The 17,533-nt window shown below is 43.4% G+C and overlaps 1 protein-coding gene across 4 annotated transcripts in view; it reads left to right on the top strand.

The window, feature by feature from the left end:
• The window catches only part of RAB30 (RAB30, member RAS oncogene family), a 146,831-nt gene that overhangs the window by 47,322 nt on the left and 81,976 nt on the right, over positions 1–17,533 (top strand). The window contains exons 1-2 of one of the 4 annotated variants that reach the window (XM_043875829.1): positions 322–529; positions 16,898–17,007. The exons of 2 other annotated variants lie outside the window; for them this stretch is intronic. The gene's annotated coding sequence lies outside the window, so the exon portion shown is untranslated. Of the gene's footprint in view, positions 1–321; positions 530–16,897; positions 17,008–17,533 lie in introns of those variants that run through there. One more of the 4 variants, XM_043875819.1, reaches the window with a different exon arrangement.

Here is a 17,533-nt window from a genome sequence, read left to right as displayed (position 1 = left end):
AGGCTCACCGACCGACTTGTCCTCCTTCTCACTGTCCCCTCTGCACCACCACTCGGCTCCCGCGTCCCCTAAAAACTCAGCCGGCGCCGCGGAATCGTTTCAGCACCCCTAACATGGCTGCCGTGCCCACTTCGCTCCCTTCGCCCTCTCCAGGCGCGTCCGACCGTGGCGCATTTTGGGCATTGTAGTTCCGGCGGATAGCCCGGCTGTTCCGCCTGGCCTTGAGAAAACTACGATTCCCAGAATGAACCGCTCCTGAGCATGGCTATTGGGGCCTTTAGGACAGTGGGATGATGTCATTGCAAAAACCCCACTGCATTCATTGTGCTACGGTCTATCCATCCCCCTGCTGCTGCTAGGCTTGCGATTGCCGCTCGCTCCAGCTGAGCTAAGCGTAGCAGCAGCACCAGGGCAAGGACTGACTTCAGCCTTTGGACTTAGGACATCGCAACACCCTCCCTTGCTTGCGTGACTCATTCGCACATCCTTTCTGTTTATGCCTGGGGTGGGGAGAAAAATCCCAAACCAGGTGAGTTGAAGTGATTTATTCAAATGATTCTACCAAGTTATTCCTCCCGCTTAGTTCTCAAGGCTTTCTTTTGGGAAGATGGGGGTGGGAGGATTGGGAAGGTTGCTCGCAAGCGCTGCTAAGCGAAAAGCTCTCTGCAATTTGGGTCACTGCAAAGAACAACTCCAGCAGCCTTCCCCCGCCAGAGGACGGATGCTTGCCAATTCCCTAGTCGCAACTCCCCTCAACCTTTTTGAAGGCTGGGAGAGGGAGCTGGGTTGGGGAGGATGTTGGGAAGTGCTCTTTAATCAGAGGAAGGCAGTGGTGGGAGACTGCAGTCCTGTCACATACGGCCCGAGTGCTGGGATTTGAGTGGGAAGGGGTGATGCGTGGGGAGACAGGGAGACAGTGATTTCATGTGGTCGCACTACTTTGGAACATTTCGTGTCACTTGGGCGAGCACACACTATTCATTTTTAAGATGAGCGTGCGTCTGAGTAGGTTAAGTTTTGTGGGGCTTTATTTTGTGTGTGTGTGTGTGTGTCTACGTCGTTTGTCTCGTCGCCTTTTCTGCCGGTTTGAGGTGACAGTGTCCTTTAATGGTGCACTCCGTGCCAGTCAGAAACATTTCACGTGTCTGGGCAAGGTTCTTTGAGGCTGCTGGAAGCAACATTTTCGTTGAGTGTTTTTCCTCTCCCAACTGCAGGGTTTCAGGATTGTTTGGAAGTGGAGCCGACAGATTTGTACTTGTGCGAATGTTTTAAATTACATTGCAGTAGGCTTCTTGCCACTGACATTGGTACCCTAATGAGCTGTCCTTTCCTGAGGCAGTCACCAGTCACAAATAACGGTTTGGAGAATGGATCATTAGGGTTCATTTTTAACGCATCAGGGAAAGGAAAAGTTAGAAGCACTGTTAACCTTCATTTGCCATTACTGAAAGGTACGGCATGGAAGAGTGATCCTGGACTTGGAAACCGAAAATCACAGTAGAGCTTTTTTGGCTTTTTGGTTTTGTTTTTTTAAACAAACTGACACGTCTAACAGGACAGAGAGCATTTTGACCCATGTGATATTGGCTGTGTTCTTGTAAGAGTTACTAGGATGATTAGTACAATAAATATGTCATTTTGGAATAAACAGCTGGCTGACTCCAGAACAGATGGGGCCAGTCTTAGCTGAGAGATCTACAACCTTGGAAATGAATGGACCTGGGGTCAACCACACCCCCTCTTGGAATGTCAAAAGGAGAAATGCCAGAGTGTTTTATGCTTAACTCCAAAATGCCAAACCTTTTCGGAGCCAAGTCAGCCACTGGGGGAAAGTCATCACTGGTTATCTTCTGCTGCTGAACCAATTTTGTTCATTTTTTAATTCAGACTGTTAGGTCTCTGAAGTTACAGCTGGGCGATGCTTCATTCCATGCCGCTTGTTACTGAATGCAAAGGACAGTCCATTGTATGGGCTTTGTAGTAGAGTGATTTATTGGAATGCAATGAGCAGCTTTGGGATTTGGGAAAAGATGGTCTGCCTGGCTTTGCTTCTTTCTGTGTCCCTCTGTTGCTTATTGTCTGCTTTCCTGAGCACCCCTTCTGCGCTGTCTTCCTTTCCACACCCCTCTGTGTCTCTTGAAGTTCTTCCAGTTTCTCTCCCTGTCTGTCCATTTGCAATTCTCATTTTTCCCTCTGTGTTTCAAAATCTCCCTATCACCAGTATATCACATCTCTCTCTAAGAGTCCTTCCAGGCTCTGGATACCATTCCATCTCTTCTCTGCCTCACCCAGAACCTCCAGGGTAATTGAGACTTCAAATATTTCTTCTACTGAGTCCTCATGGAAGAGGCTTTGCCTTTTCTTCTTGTAGTTGGTGCTTGGCAGGATGAACAGAATGAACCTAACCCCTTGGCCTGGTTTGTGGTTTCTGTCACGGACATAATTTGGCTCCTGCAGCCCGAGGAGGACAGTGAACTGTTACAGTTGAGTTCATGCTACTTTTCCTTTCATGGGTACATGTTCTAAGAGCTGCCGGAGCATTACAAGTTTTGGGGTTTTTTTTTAATATAATTTTCTTTATTTCTTTATTTTTGGCCATGCTGGGTCTTCGTTGTGGCGAGGGCTTTTCCCGAGTTGTGGTGAGTGAGGGCTGCTCTTGGTGGCGGTGCCGGGGCCTCTCATTGCAGCGGCTTCGCTTGTTGCAGAGCCTGGGCTTCAGTAGTTGCGGCTCCCCGTCTCTAGAGCACAGACGCAGCATGCGGCGCACAGGCTTAGCTGCTCCACGGCACGTGGGATCTTCCCGGACTGGGGATTGAACCCGTGTCTCCCGCATTGGCAGAAGGATTATTTCCCACTGAGCCACCAGTGAAGCCCCTGGCAAGGTTTTTAAATGCTCTACACAAAATGTTCTCCTAATTCTCAGAGAATCAGTAGACTTTGAATGGCTTCTTCCTAATTTATTACCCACCCCCCACCCCCCCAACACACACACCCCCCGCACTTGCCTGTTGCAGTAAGTCTTTTCTGCTCCCTTCCCTGTTGATTGCTGAGGAGCGGGTCCAAGTGAGCAAACTGCCCATTTGGGTTTTTTTTTTTTGAAGATGCTTGGAGCTGAAGCCGCTTTTCTTCCTGTCATTTCTTCTCCTTTTTGGCTGAAAGAAGTTTGTTATTTTATACCCACCGCCCCATTAGGGCAAAGGAGGTGGTAGTGGCTATGTTTGTTTGTGTAGTAAGAGCTCCTCTAGGCAGGGGAGGTCTCACTGCTGTCCTTCTGGAGGCAACTAGTGTGACAGGCAGATTCAGAAGCTCTCCCTCACCACCTGAGACCTCACACTCACCATCTTTTCATTCCGAATTTTCTTCTAAGTTGCTCCCTCTTCTACCCAGGCTTTTTAGTGTTTTCGGGAGGAGAAATGAGCTAAATGGGAGGTTAGTTTTGGCCTCATTTCTGCCATCTCTGTGACCTTGAATAACTCTGCATTTCTTTCTCCCTTCGTTTAAATCATTTGCAAAGGGATAAGGATCCTTGCCCCTTTGTTTACTTGGCCTGGTGACATGGCCCCAGCCTGTCCTTCTTACAACAGATATTGTGAGCAGCTAGATCTTCCCTTGTAGCTCAGTCGGTAAAGAATCTGCCTGCAATGCAGGAGACCCGGGTTTGATTCCTGGGTCGGAAAGATCCACTGGAGAAGGAAATGGCAACCCACTCCAGTATTCTTGCCTGGAGAATCCCATGGACAGAGGAACCTGGCAGGCATTAGTCTATGGGGTCGCAAGAGTTGGACATGACTTAGTGACTAAACCACCACCACCTCTGTGGTCTGAGGACTGGGTGGGGGTGTGTGTGTGTGTGCTCAGTCGCCCAGCCCTGTCTGCCTCTTTGCAACCCCATGGACTGCAGCCCAGTCTCCGTGAAAAGAGATGCTTCCACCACCATCATGTAATTTATGTTCTGTTAGGGGAGATAATCTGGAGAAGGAGATGGCAACTCACTCCAGTGTTCTTGCCTGGAGAATCCCAGGGACGGGGGAGCCTGGTGGGCTGCCGTCTATTGCATCGCACACAGTCGGACACGACTGAAGCGACTTAGCAGCAGCAGCAGCAGGGGAGATAATCATTGGAGAAGTAATTGCAAGTGTGATGAATTCTCCTGCCAAAGTGGGATGTACAACAAGGTCGGAGAGGAGTGGTTAACTTGGTGTGCTTCCCTTGTCTGGAGGAATCAGGGAAGGCTTCCTGTAGGAAGTGACATTTCAAGAGACTTGGAGAGTGAGAGGAAGTAATTTAGGATGGCAACAGCGGGTGCTGAGATGAGGACAAAGGGTGTTTCTAACATGGAAACTACACATTCAAAGTACAAAGGAAATAGATGACTATAAGTATTTAAAAGTTAATTAGTTATGGGGGTTAGACAGTTTATGGGGGCAAAACAAGGAGAGAGAGACCAGAATGAAGAAGAATGAAGCTGGAGAGGTGGACAGAGTCTAGAGAGGGGGCAGTTTTCTGAGTCACTGGTGAATTTGGTCTTTATCCTAAGTGAAGGATTTTAATTAGCTAGGTGAATTCCATATTCAGGTAGGATGATATTAAAAACATCACCTTGGCTGTTAAGTTGGAGAAGAGACTGGAGAGAATTAGCTAAAGCGAACACAAGATGAGATGGAAAGTCATTTTTGTAGTATACCTGTGGGATGGTGGTGGCCTTGGATCTAGGGTGGTGGCCGGGGGCTTGGAGAGAAGGGAAGATATTGGGAGACACTGAATTTGAAGACTATAGTTGATACAGTTGTTGCTAGATTGGGTGTGGGGATAGAGAAAAGATTCAGTTAAGATGACTTCTGTTTTCCTTAAGCTACTGGATATATCACTTACAAGAGAAAGAGGACATTGGATGGGGACCAGATTTTTATTTGTTTTTTCAAAGGGGAGGGACTTTTGGACATACTGAGTTTGAGGTTCCATGAAGACATCTAAGATCTCTAGCTCACCTTGTCTGTATGTAGAATGCATCATGGTGGAACAGAAGAGACCTCTGGTGAGGCTTTTTAAGACTAGCAACTACTTATTTATGAGTTTAGACACATCATATTCTTTTTGCGAACTTTAGTTTCCTCATCTGTAAAATATATTTATTCCACTAATTTATACTGATCCCTGGCAGCTGTATGTGCCCTGTGTTAGGAATACAGCCTTGAATAAGACAGTGTTTGCTTTGGAAAAATTCACGTAGGTGAGGGAGAGGAATATAAACAAATAACCACACACAGGGAGGTTCGTTGGCAGTGCTAGAAGAGACAGTCCCAAGGGAAGTTTTCATGCTTCTTTGGGGGCTCAGGTCACAGGGGGTGACCTGTGACCTGAGACTTGGAGGTAAGAAACAACTCTCCAGACTGAGTCCCTATGCATCTAATAGACTGCCTTGCACAAACTGGGGACTCTCTGAATGTTTGTCGATTGAGTATATTAACCTAAGTCATAAGGATGCACTCAAAGGCAGGAAATATCAACACATCGGAAGAGGGCAATTAGTAATACAAATATAAAATGTAAAACGCTTTTAACAAATGCATTGATATGAGGAGACCTGAGCCTGAGAAGACCTTTGAGATGTTTTGTGGATGACTTTCAGGGAAAATTTAGACTTATTTCAGACCTGGTTTCTTTGGGGGCTGAATTTCCTTTATTCCAGTTAGTTTCTCAAAAATAATTTTGATTGTATAGAATGCCATAAATAATGGGTTTCAGACTTTTATAGGTAAGTGAAAATACAAAAAATTAAGATAAAATTGGGTGAGCTTTTGCCAACAGTTATTCTTCTGTAGTTAAAGGTGTTTTTAAAAATATGTCCTCCTTTATCTCATGAAATAAAGCGTATTTAATACCAAAGCTTATAGAAAGACCATCATTTTAAAATTAGAAATATATTTAGCTTTGTGAAAAATTCTCTACATTGTCTTTATTTTTTTTTCCATTTTGTTGCAGAATAGTAAAAAACAAGCCAAATACCAGAATGTTATAATAATTTATGGAGCCATTGCCCTATTTTCTTGGCTATGGTGGAAAGGTGGCCCATCTCCAAATAAGAAGATTTCCTAGTGTGGAAGAATTTTATGTGGACCACAGATAATTTATTTTCAGTTTCTTCTCCATAGAAATTCTACTCTTGAAAGCTAGCTAGGCCTCCTCAAGATTAGTCTAAGGTAGGGCTTCGTAACTTGTCCCTGGACGATCCTCAGGGAGACCATGAACCCTAGAGATCATATGTTGATGTGTGTGGGGGGGTATGTGTGTGAGAATGAGTCCACATGTGCAAGTGTGCATTTTTTCTATCGCTACATATGTGTCATTGGACAAGCGACTTAACCTCTTTGAACCTCTGTTTCTTTACAAGATTGTTGTGAGGTTTAAATGAGACAATATGTTTTTTGAAAATGTCTGATACTATGCCTGGAATAGCTGGTGTTCATTGAGGCTGTTTTTGGCATTATTCACTATTTTGAATATCTTATTGATTGAGCGATGCTTTCCTGGTACCCACAGTGACATAATGAAGAGGAAGATATCTCAGTGTAACTAGACAACCGAATGCAATGGCAAGCACACACCCATTGCCAAGGTAGAATTCTTGCCAGAAATGTTTAACCTCAATCTAATCATGAGGAAATAATCAGGCAAATTCAGAGTGTGGGACATTCTGTAGAGCAGCCGGACTGTGATCTTCAAAAGTGTCAGTGTCATCAGAGAGAAATAAAACAAAGGAAAACAAAATGTATGGGGGACTAATCTAGATTAAAAAAGACTAAAGAGCTACGGCGGGCTTCCCTGGTGGCTCAGAGGTAAAGAATCTGCCTACTAATGTAGGCGACATGGGTTCGATCCCTGGTTCGGGAAGCTCCCCTGAAGGAGGAAACAGCAGCCCACTCCAGTATTCTTACCTGGAAAATCCCATGGACAAAGGAACCTGGTGGGCTACAAGGCCATGGGGTCACAAAGAACTGAACACAACTTAGTGACTGAGCCAGCATGAGCAAAGAGTTATGACAACCAAATGCTGCATGCAACCCTTGATTGGATACTGGACTTAAAAAAGAAAAAGCTATAAAGGACATTGAGGGGACAGTTGGGGAAATTTGAATGGGAGCTGCATGGGAGATAATCAGTAACAAGGTTAGTTTTCTTGGATGTGGTAATGATTCTGTCTGCGTAGCCTGTCATCTGGTGAATATTATTGTTCAAGTCAGTTGCCCATTCCTGAATGTCATCTTTAGGAATGTCACAGGAAATCTAGAAGACATCAAGGCCTGCTTCAGAAGATAGTGATTGTTTTGGTCACTGCATGTATTTAGTCAGCTTATGGGCTGGAATACTGTTTGTTGGCAGATATTGTAGGTGATCTTTTCTGTCCTTTCTGACCACGATTCTGTCATTCCCCACTGCAGCTGGTGCTCTTTATTTCTAGAGGTAATGATGCAGGTGGCTGTTTCCTGAGTAAAAAAGAGAGATAAGTGGGGGAATAACTCAGGAGTAGAGCATTTGACTGCAAAGAGGAAAGGACATAAAAGAGGACATAAACATATAACTTAAATTAGTTTTTTGATTCTAGACATAAGAGAAATCAAAATCCATTACAGACATGTCTAATGAACTACAAAGGGAAAATTCCCTTAATTCCACCTCACATAGTCCACTGTTGTGATTTTGATGTGTATTGCTGTCATTTCCTGGCCTTCCTGATAGCTCTGATGGTAAAGAATCTCCCTGCAATGCCAGAGACCTAGGTTTGATCCCTGGGTCGGGAAGATGATGTGGAGAAAGGAAGGCGGCTCACTCCAATATTCTTGCCTGGAGAATCCCATGGAGAGAGGAGCCTGGTGGGCTGCAGTCCATGGGGTCACAAAGAGTTGGACACAACTGAGCGACTAAACATGTACACACACGCTGTCATTTTCCCTCACATGTATGCTAATGATGTTATTATAATACGTATCTGGCTTGCTCTCTTTCACTTAATGTATTTTGGGCATTTGCCCCATGTATTTGCATCTTCCTCTAACTTACCCTTTTTGGTGGCCGTCAGACACTGCTGCGGTGAGCATTTGAGCGTGCATCCTTTTGTAATAAATTTGTGGGAGTATTTCTGTAGGATTCATTTCTAAGAGTAGAAATGCTGGGGCAAAGGGCATAGATATTTTTCATTTAAACTGCCCCCTGATTTAAATTCTTATCACAGTCTTTGAAGTGTCATTTTTATACCTTTGCCAAGTTCATTAGCCACTTAGACTAGCCTCTCTTACTAAGGGAAGGAAGTTGTAATGGTTTTGTGATCGCTGTAGTAAAGGTTGATACATCAATAACATGGAAACCTCTGGAAGAGAGAAATAAAATGTATTATCTCAGACTGCAACACAGCATGATGTTTAAAAAGTGAACAAGAACAGTAACACAGTCAAGAGTCTTCCCCCAGAAAATTTTGCAGGGAAATTTTATTTTTGAGTTAAGGTTAACTTCACTAAAATGCAGACACTGTCAACCTTGAATTGAAAATCATCTCTTCTGCTCACTTCCTCTCCATCTCTGTCACGCAGCCACATAAGAAAGGGGAATTTAAACTCTGCTGTTTTAGTATCTGAAGCTGGTGGCTAAAAGGCCTGATTTTTCATCTTTCTGAATAGCCAGAGAAGCAATCCCAAGGCAGATTTTTGGCATTTTGTTGAAGAAAAGGCCTGAGTTTAGGAGTGGCCATCAGTGACTCACTGTCCTGCAGAGACCCTGGGATCACTGAGCTGTGAGGTATTTCCATTCTTTTAACCAGTTATTTTCGTTCTTCTGCGGCTGGGTTGGGCAAACAGAAATTTGAGTTGTGCGCTCAGTGGGTAATTCATTTTTTGAAACCTCAGTTTATTTATCTCTAAAATAGGGATTACTTTGAGGGCTCAGATGAAAGAATCTGTGTAGTAGGACTTTTGCTAATTTTGTTGTTGTTCAGTCACTGAGTCGTGTCAGACTCTTTACAACCCCATGGACTGCAGTATGCCAGGCTTTCCTGTCCCTCACTATCTCCTGGAATTTGCCCAAACTCATGTCACATAAATTGGCAAATTTATGTGCACATGAATATGTGCTTTTGTTAAGGTACTGCAGTCTCTGGCTGGGCCAGCTCATATTAATCGTTTCTCTAATTCCAGTGGCATTTGTAGCCACAGAGACTTTCTTTAGGTATTCTGTCTCATAATGTCTTACCATTACTTCTTCATCCAGTATTTGTGAGCATAAGCTAAATGCAAATTCCTGTGCTGGGTGTTCTGATAGGGAAACAAAGGTGGAACCCTCCCGAACTTTCCTTCTCTGCTTTTATTCTAGGAGATTAATATTTTACTAAGTCTTCAGTAACACATGCTTTACAGAGGTGTGTTATGTATGCTATCTTATTCTCTCAACCTCACTTGTAGATTCCAGCTCTATTTTCCCATGTAAATGAGGAAATAATTCTTAGTGACGTTAAGTAACAGTTCTGTTTTGCTTTTTTTTTTTTTTTTTTTCTGTTTTGCTTTTTAAAAGGTTACCAAACTTTAAAAAATTCACAGATGTAGGCCCCAGGTAGTTCTTCTGCAACCAAAACCTTACTGAATCTCCAGGTGTTTCCTGTTTTTGTCTTGTCATCTGATCAGAAGTGTAAGCTTTCTGAAGGCAGCACTGTCTGGCTGGTGGCATTTACTTTGATTTGATTTGTGTTGGTGGTGCTGCTGGTAAAGAACCCTTCTGCTAGTGCAGGAGACATGAGACTTGGGTTCAATCCCTGGGTCGGGAAAATCTGCTGGAGGAGAACACGGCAACCTACTCCAGTATTCTTGCCAGGAGAATCCCATGGACAGAGGAGCCTGTTGGGCTATAGTCCATAGAGTCGCAAAGAGTCAGACACGACTGAAGTGACTTAGCCCAGCACATAGCGTGGTTAGAGGGCAGGAGCTTTCTGTAGATCTGCTGAGTTGGTTGAAGCCATGATGGGAACTCTTACAACACCTACTGGATGTCAGGTGATTCACATGTTTTGTTTGATTTTTTTTTCCCCGCAACTTATTTTGAACAATTTCAAACATATAGAAAAACTGCAAAAATATTACAGCAAAAACTCCTATACCCTTCATCTAGATTTATTTGCTTTCCCATCCTGATTGTGTGTGCGCGCACACACACACATACACTGACATACACATTCATTTTGTTTTTTTTCAAAATCATATGAAAGTAAGCTGCAGACACCACAACACTTTATCTCTAAGCACTGAAGCGTATATGTCTAAAGAACAAGGACATTCTCCCCTGTAACCACAATATCATTACATTAGAACAATAATATTTTTCAGATTTTCCCAGTTGTTCCAATGATATTTATAACCTTTTAGGGGAAGGGGGACACAGAATTTAATCAAAGATTGCTTATACAGTGAGTGTAGTTGTGTTTCTTGAATTTCCTTTAATGTGGCTAAGTTCCCCTGCCCTTTTTTTTTTTTTTGTCTTTCATAACATTGACAGTTTGAAAATTCTAAGCTGCTTTGTAGACGGTAGGTTGGATTTGTCAGCTGGTTTTGTCATTCTTATGCTCAGGTTAAACATTCGCAATAAGAATTCCCCATAGGCGATGCTGTATCCTTCCCCTTGCATCACATTAGGGTGACACATAAATGTCAGTTTGACCCAAGGCTGGTGATGGGAACTTTGTATTTTGAATGTGGTGGCCTTGCCAGATCTATACATTGTAAAGGAACCCTTTTCTCTTTCTAATTTATTAACGTCTTTGGGGTGATACTTTGAGATTGTTTCAATCTCCTGTTCCTCAACAACTTTTATCTCTCTGATTTAAACATCTATTGATAATCCTGGCCTAGATCAATTAACATCTATAAAAGGATGATTTTCTGTTTCGTTTTTTAAACTTTTTATTTTGTATTGGAGTATAGCCGATTAACAACGTGATAGTTTCAGATGAGCAGCGAAGGGACTCAGCCACACATATACCCCCCTCCCATCTAGACTGCCACGTAAGACTGACAGAGTTCCCTGTGCTATGCAGTAAGTAAAAGCATGATTTTCTAATTCTCTCTTTTTTTCTGTATTTGTTTTCCAGCATTTTTCCGATAAATTAGCTTTCAACTCCCCTACTCTTTTATTTACTTATTTATTTTTAGTATCACTTGGATTCCTGGATTCTTCCCCCACCCCCATGTGTTACAGTCCATTTCCAACCTTCTGCCTCCCCTGCTCCCATATTTATGCTTTTTGATACAAAAATTGTCCCAAATTTAGCCAGTGGGAGCCTATTGAGCCCTAAAAGCAACCTGATACAGTAGGTGGGATTTTTGCCTACTTTATGAAGTGAGGAAATTAAAGCTCAGAAGATAAAAGTAACTTTCCCAGTCATGGTGCTAACAGCTAGTTAGCAGAAGAGGCTGTGCCTTCTCTAGTAGCTCAGATGGTAAAGCACCTGCCCGCAATACAGGAGACCTGAGTTCAATCCCTGGGTCGGGAAGTGGCAGCCCACTCCAGTATTCCTGCCTGGAGAATTCCATGGAGAGAAGAGCCTGGCGCGCTACAATCCATGAGATGGCAAAGAGTCAGACATGAGTGAGCAACTAACATGCACACGCACAGAAGAGGCTGAATGCAGACCCAGTTCCGACTAACTCTGAAGAGGTTCCTGCTGTTGATGCTGTCTCCCTTCAGTCCAGAAGCAGAATGTTACCTGATGAAACCAAGTTAAGAAGAACGCACAAGCGTTGCGTCATCATTGCTGATAGCAAATGATTGGAGACCACCTAAGTGTGCATCAGTGGGAAGCTGGTTAAATAAATGGGTATGTTCACAAAAGGGAAAGCTATTAAACTACCAACAAGAATTAGGGTTTCTCTAAGTGCGGATATGCAAAGATCTCCAAGGATATTTTAAGTGAAAGAAAGATGGGTCCTCCACACCCCTCAAAAAGACGGCTGATGCAGAAGAGTGCATGTTTTGTGAAAAAAGTAGGGGGTTAAGCAAATACATTTGAATTTACACATAGGAATCTGGGAAGAATATAAAATAACAAAATGGTTACTCACACCAGCGCAGTAGGAGTTGGGGGTGTGTGTGTGTGTATGTAGTGAGATTTCTTAAAATTTACTCTTTTATTTGATGCTGGCTTTTAAATGACTTTCTTGAGATAAAATTCACATGAACTGTATGTATTCAGTTGTTTGTTTTAGAATGTTCACAGAGTCATGCAGTCATCACCAAAATTAATACTTAGAGCAGAAACAAGGCCCTGTGTTTCAAGTCTCAGTCTGGTGCCCTTCACCCGGTGGGCCTCAAAGTTATTTGGGTGTCCTGGTTGGGGAAGGCATTCAGTAGCCCTTAGCTGTTATTTGGGAGCCAAATTGAAATTGACCTCTGGCATATGGGGGGCTTCCCAGGTGGCACTAGTGGTAAAGAACGTGCCTGGTAAAGAACGTGCCTACTAATGTAAGAAACATGAGACTTGGATGCAATCCCTGGGTTGCGAAGATCCCCTGCAGGAGGGCATGGCAACCCACTCCAGTATTCTTGCCTGGAGAATCCTACAGACAGAGGAGCCTGGTGGGCTACAGTCCAGAGAGTCGCAAAGAGTCCGGCATGACTGAGAGACTAACACTAGCATTTGAACAACATTCTCTTAACATCTCTTTTCTTCCCTTCCCTCTCCTCCACCACACAACCACGTTTCTGATTTTTGTCTCAGAGAGCCATTTGAATTAGCCATGAGGAATGTTAATTGTTTCAGCAGACAAAAAGAAACTCCAATAAGTTTTCCTTCTAGGACTTAAGAACTCTACTTTCTAAGAGCTAACTTTGGAAGGAATGTTTCTGGTCTGCAAAATTTGGAGAGCAACCTCAAAAAGAATTCATGTCCAAAAGGAACTAGGAGTAGGGCGGGGAGCTCAGTTTCCTTTGAGACAGATTGAAATAAATATGTCTGTCTGAAATAGTCATAAAGATCTATTTCTTTTTTCATCATTTTGCTAAAAAGTTCAAACTTGAATGATCAAATTCAAGACAGACTCAGCCCAGGCACCAAAAAATAACACCCTCAAGTCATCCTGATGAAAAAATGTGAGATCTTTGACAGGCTGCTTTGTTCAGTGAGGTGGTCCTCAGTACAACATTTAAGTTTTTCCCTTTGAAGTGGCAAAATTTCCAACATCCAGACCTCAAGATTTCAGGAGAGTGAAACCAATCCAAATTCATTGTTACTGCTGTGTAGTGTCTTTCTGTTTTGACTGTTACCTGTAATGAATTGTTTGCTCTCAGAATTCTGCATAGTCTCTGCCTTTAAAATTATCATGGCCAGAAAACTAAATGGCCTGCATGTATGTGCAGTAAATTCCTGATTATGTAACTTTATAATCATAATACTGGCATACTTTTTTTTTAAGTTTATGGTGTGCCAAGTGCTGTGCCAACTGCTTTCTCTAAGTTATAATATTTAATTGTGGCAAAAACCACATAAGGAAACTGAGACTCTGAGGGCTTAAGCAACACGCCTAAGATCACATGAGTAGGAAGAGGCAGATCCAAGACCAGAAATCAGGACTGTCTACTGCAAAGCCTGTGCTTTTCTGCTGTGTAATACTGCCATTTGCAAATTCTTGCCTAGGCAATCCCACAGACAGAGACGCCTGCTGGGCTGCAGTGCATGGGGTCGCAGAGTTGGACATGACTTAGCCACTAAACAACAACTGTCTTACTTACTTGATAGGTTTTTATTAAGTGCCATCACGTGTCAGGCACCTTGAGAACTATAGAGATGACTGAGACTCATTCATTGTCTTTGGGAAGTTCACATTTAGTAGAGGAGATAAGACAGACAAACCTCTATACACTCATGTTCACATCAGCATTATTCACGATAGCTAAGAAGTGGAAGCAGCTCAAGTGTCCATCAACAGATGAATGGATAAGCAAAATGTAGTATGTGCATGCAATGGAACATTGAATAATTATTCTGTGTATTCAGTCTTGAATGTATTTCAAAGCTGAATAGCCTTTGAGGGAAATTCTGAACACATGCCACAACATGGATGAACCTTGAGGACATTTTGCTAGGTGATGTAAATCAGACAGAAATGGACAAATATTGTATGATTCCACTTAAATGAGGTACCTAGAGTAATCAAACTCAGAGAGACAGAAAGTAGAATGCTTGCCAGGGGCTGGAGGAGGAAGTAATGGGGGGAGTTGTTGTTTAATGAGTGGAGAATTTGGGTTTCACAAGATAAAAAAGTTCTGGCAATTAGCTGCACAACAATGTGAATGTACTTAACACTGCTGAATTGTCCACTTAAAAATGGTCAAGGTGGGGGACTTCCTTGGCAGTTCAGTGGTTAAGATTCTGAGCTTCCACTGCGAGGGGCACAGGTTCGATCCCTCGTTGCAGAGCTAATATCCCACATGCTCTGTGGCACAGCCAAAAAAAATGGTTAAGGTTGTAAATTTTACATTGTGTGTATTTTGCCACAATTTAAAAAGCCAAGCGGATACCCCCCGCTGCTATATTAATTAGTGAGAGAGGAAGGGCTAATGACATCATGGGAATCAGAGACAGCTTTTTAGACAAGGTGTAACTAGCTGGGTGGTAGAAGATGGGTAATTTGTGTGGCAGATTTGGGAAGCAAGGGCAACCACAGTGAAAGGAACTGGGAGCAACATTATAGAGGCCATTTGGCTTTAAGGTCTAATTCCAGCAAGCAACAAATTCCAAGTACATAGCCATGTGATCCAGCCACCTTCAACGCAGGCAGAGATTTAAATACAAAGTCTTAAACCAGGTTCTTGTGGTGTGCTGGACAGGGACTCCTTCATGATTCACTGAGTAAACATTTATTTGGCACACAGCTGCTTCTATGCATGGCACTTTATGTGTGTTGGCGGGTTTTATACCCTCAACAGCTCTGGAATTATTAGTAGCCCCAATTAACAGATGTAGCCATTGTGACTCAGAGAGATAAAGTAATTTATCCAAAATCACATGACAGACAGGTAGCCGAAGACTTCACCTGGGAAGCCACCAGGCTACACCGCCTCTCCTTGGGAGTGAGTGTGAAGTGATGTCTGTCTTTGAACTCACAGTCAAAGTGGCGTGTGACTGCTGCCACTTCTCATCTTCTCGCTGATTCTGAGGCCACCTGGGCTGAATCTTCTTGCAGCTCTGAGCCTCAGGTTCCTTATCTGTAAGATGAAGACCTTGTATTAGACCAGGTGATTTCTAAACTTTCTCCCAGATCTTTGTTGTTGTTCAGTCACTCGGTCATGTCTGACTGTTTGCAACTACTGGACTGCAACACGCCAGGCTTCCCTGTCCTTCACCATCTTCCAGAGTTTGCTCAGACTCATGTCCATTGAGTTGGTGATGCTATTCAACCATCTAGAAACCCTATTTATTTATTTATCCATCTGATACACCTCCAGTATTAATTCAATGTCTGTTACACACCAGGTACTGTGTTGGTAGGTACTGGTAACTGAGATATGGCAGAACACTGTTCTTGCCTGAAAGGAGATTGTAGAGTGGTGAAGAAAGCATAAAATAGACAGTTATTGTGTAGTATAGTCAAAGCACTGGTAATGGTGTATATTCAAGTCTGGCGTATAGAGGACGGGTATGACCCTGACTTGGATAATAGCATGTCAGGAGGAAGTGGTCCCAAAGACCCAGAAGATAATGAAGAACTCCACAAGAAACTCATCCTTGCCGTTGTCCCTATGTTCATAGGCACACTACATGTTGATGGAACTCTATAAAGCTTTGGTGAACTCAGAAGTCTTCATTTTAAGCCTTATGGAACGTTAGTTAGTTGAACTTGACTATTGTTAAGTTGTTAGGTGCAGCCATGTGCCAAATATCCATAAGGTTTGGATTCTCTTTCAAGTTGGAGAAAGATGATAAGGTTGTAGGGTTTTTTCTTTGTTTGTTAAGGGAATTTAGGAAGCATGAAGTAGACTAGTAAAAGACCCAAGGGTCTAGAGTTATTTGAGATGTTCACAGCCAAAATCACAGATGGTTATATTTCAAAGAGACTAGCAAAACAGCCAAGATATATATGATTCAAGACTACTGCCTAGTGAATTTCTAAGAATTAGAATGACCAAGTACTAACATTACAATAATAAGGAATTGAAGTAAGGATTGAGAGGGTGCACAAAAAGAGCTCACATTTATTGAGTGGCTCCTGTGTATTAGGTGGTGTGCTATGCCCTTTACATTTATAATTTTTCTTCTTCCCCCTCCAAATCCTGTAAGGTCAGTGTTGTATCCTCTACAGATATTGAAACTGAGGCTCAAAGAGGTTGTGAGTTGTTCAAGATCACAGCTAACAAGACATTGAGTGGTGGTTCAAGCCCAAGTTTGTTCAGATCAAGGCCATTGCCCCTTCCCTATTCCATATTCATCAGGATCTTGGATTTTCTATCTCTTAGGAAGTGCACCAGGATAAAGGCCCTTCCTCTCATCCTTGTTGCCTGGGAAGTAGTGATATTCAGGAGAGGCCCACTCTTCAAGTTTTCCAACACCCCAAAGGGCAGGTCCTCCAATTTCCCATGTCTTCTTCCCAAGGTGGTGGATTGCCAGCTGCCAGGGATAAATGGCTCTTGTGTGTGTGCTCAGTTGCTGAGTCATGTCCAGCTCTTTGCAACCCTATGGACTGTAGCCTGCTAGGTGCCTCATTCCATGGAATTCTCTGGGCAAGAATACTGGAGTGGGTTGTCATTCCCTTCTCCAGGGGATCTTCCCGAGCCAGGAATCGAACCTGCATCTCTTATATTTCCTGCATTGGTAGGCAGATTCTTTACCACTAGGCCACCTGATTTTTTTTTTTTTCCTCCTTCCCAGGTAATATGTGAGTGTTTGATCTTGGCAATTTGCCTCTCAGAGGTAGCTCATGAACTGTCTAAGGCCAGCTGAGTTTATGTATTTGATCCTCTCTCCCATCCCAGCAAAGGGTAAGTTCAGTTCCTTTGCCCCAGATTCTATCTTTAGGATCCTGAGAGAGCTTGTGGCCTGGTTCTCAGAGGCTTCCGACTCTGAGGTTCTGCCAGGGTCACACAGAGGCCTTAGCACTCCTAACCCCATGCCCCAGACTCCTTCTCTCAGGGCCTGCCTGTGGGCACAAGCTATGGTATCTTGTCAGAGACTATTTTCCCAGCTGAGTTTGGAGGCAGACCAGGCATTTATCCCAGGCCCTTTAACCACCCCCACCCCCCGCCCGCAGAAAGTTCCCACATATGGCTGCACGAAGCAAAGACAACCACCCTCCAAGTGGGTTGATGGATCTTATGGCATTGGGAAAAGTCTCCTCCAGCTGGGCCCTCTCTGCCCTGGCGTTCATCGTTTGGGGGACAACGAAATGGACAGCGGATGTGGGGTCAGGAAATGGGAGCTCAAGTCTTGGCTCAAACCACAAATCCTGGGGCTCTGAGCACGTGACCTGGCTGAGCCTGTGTTCTTAGCTGTAAATAAAGCACTGAT

This window comes from Cervus elaphus, chromosome 2 (genome assembly GCF_910594005.1).
Source record: "Cervus elaphus chromosome 2, mCerEla1.1, whole genome shotgun sequence".
Taxonomy (NCBI): Eukaryota; Metazoa; Chordata; class Mammalia; order Artiodactyla; family Cervidae; genus Cervus; species Cervus elaphus.
The sequence above is the reverse complement of the archived record's forward strand: the minus strand, read 5'-3'. Positions and strand labels throughout refer to the sequence as shown.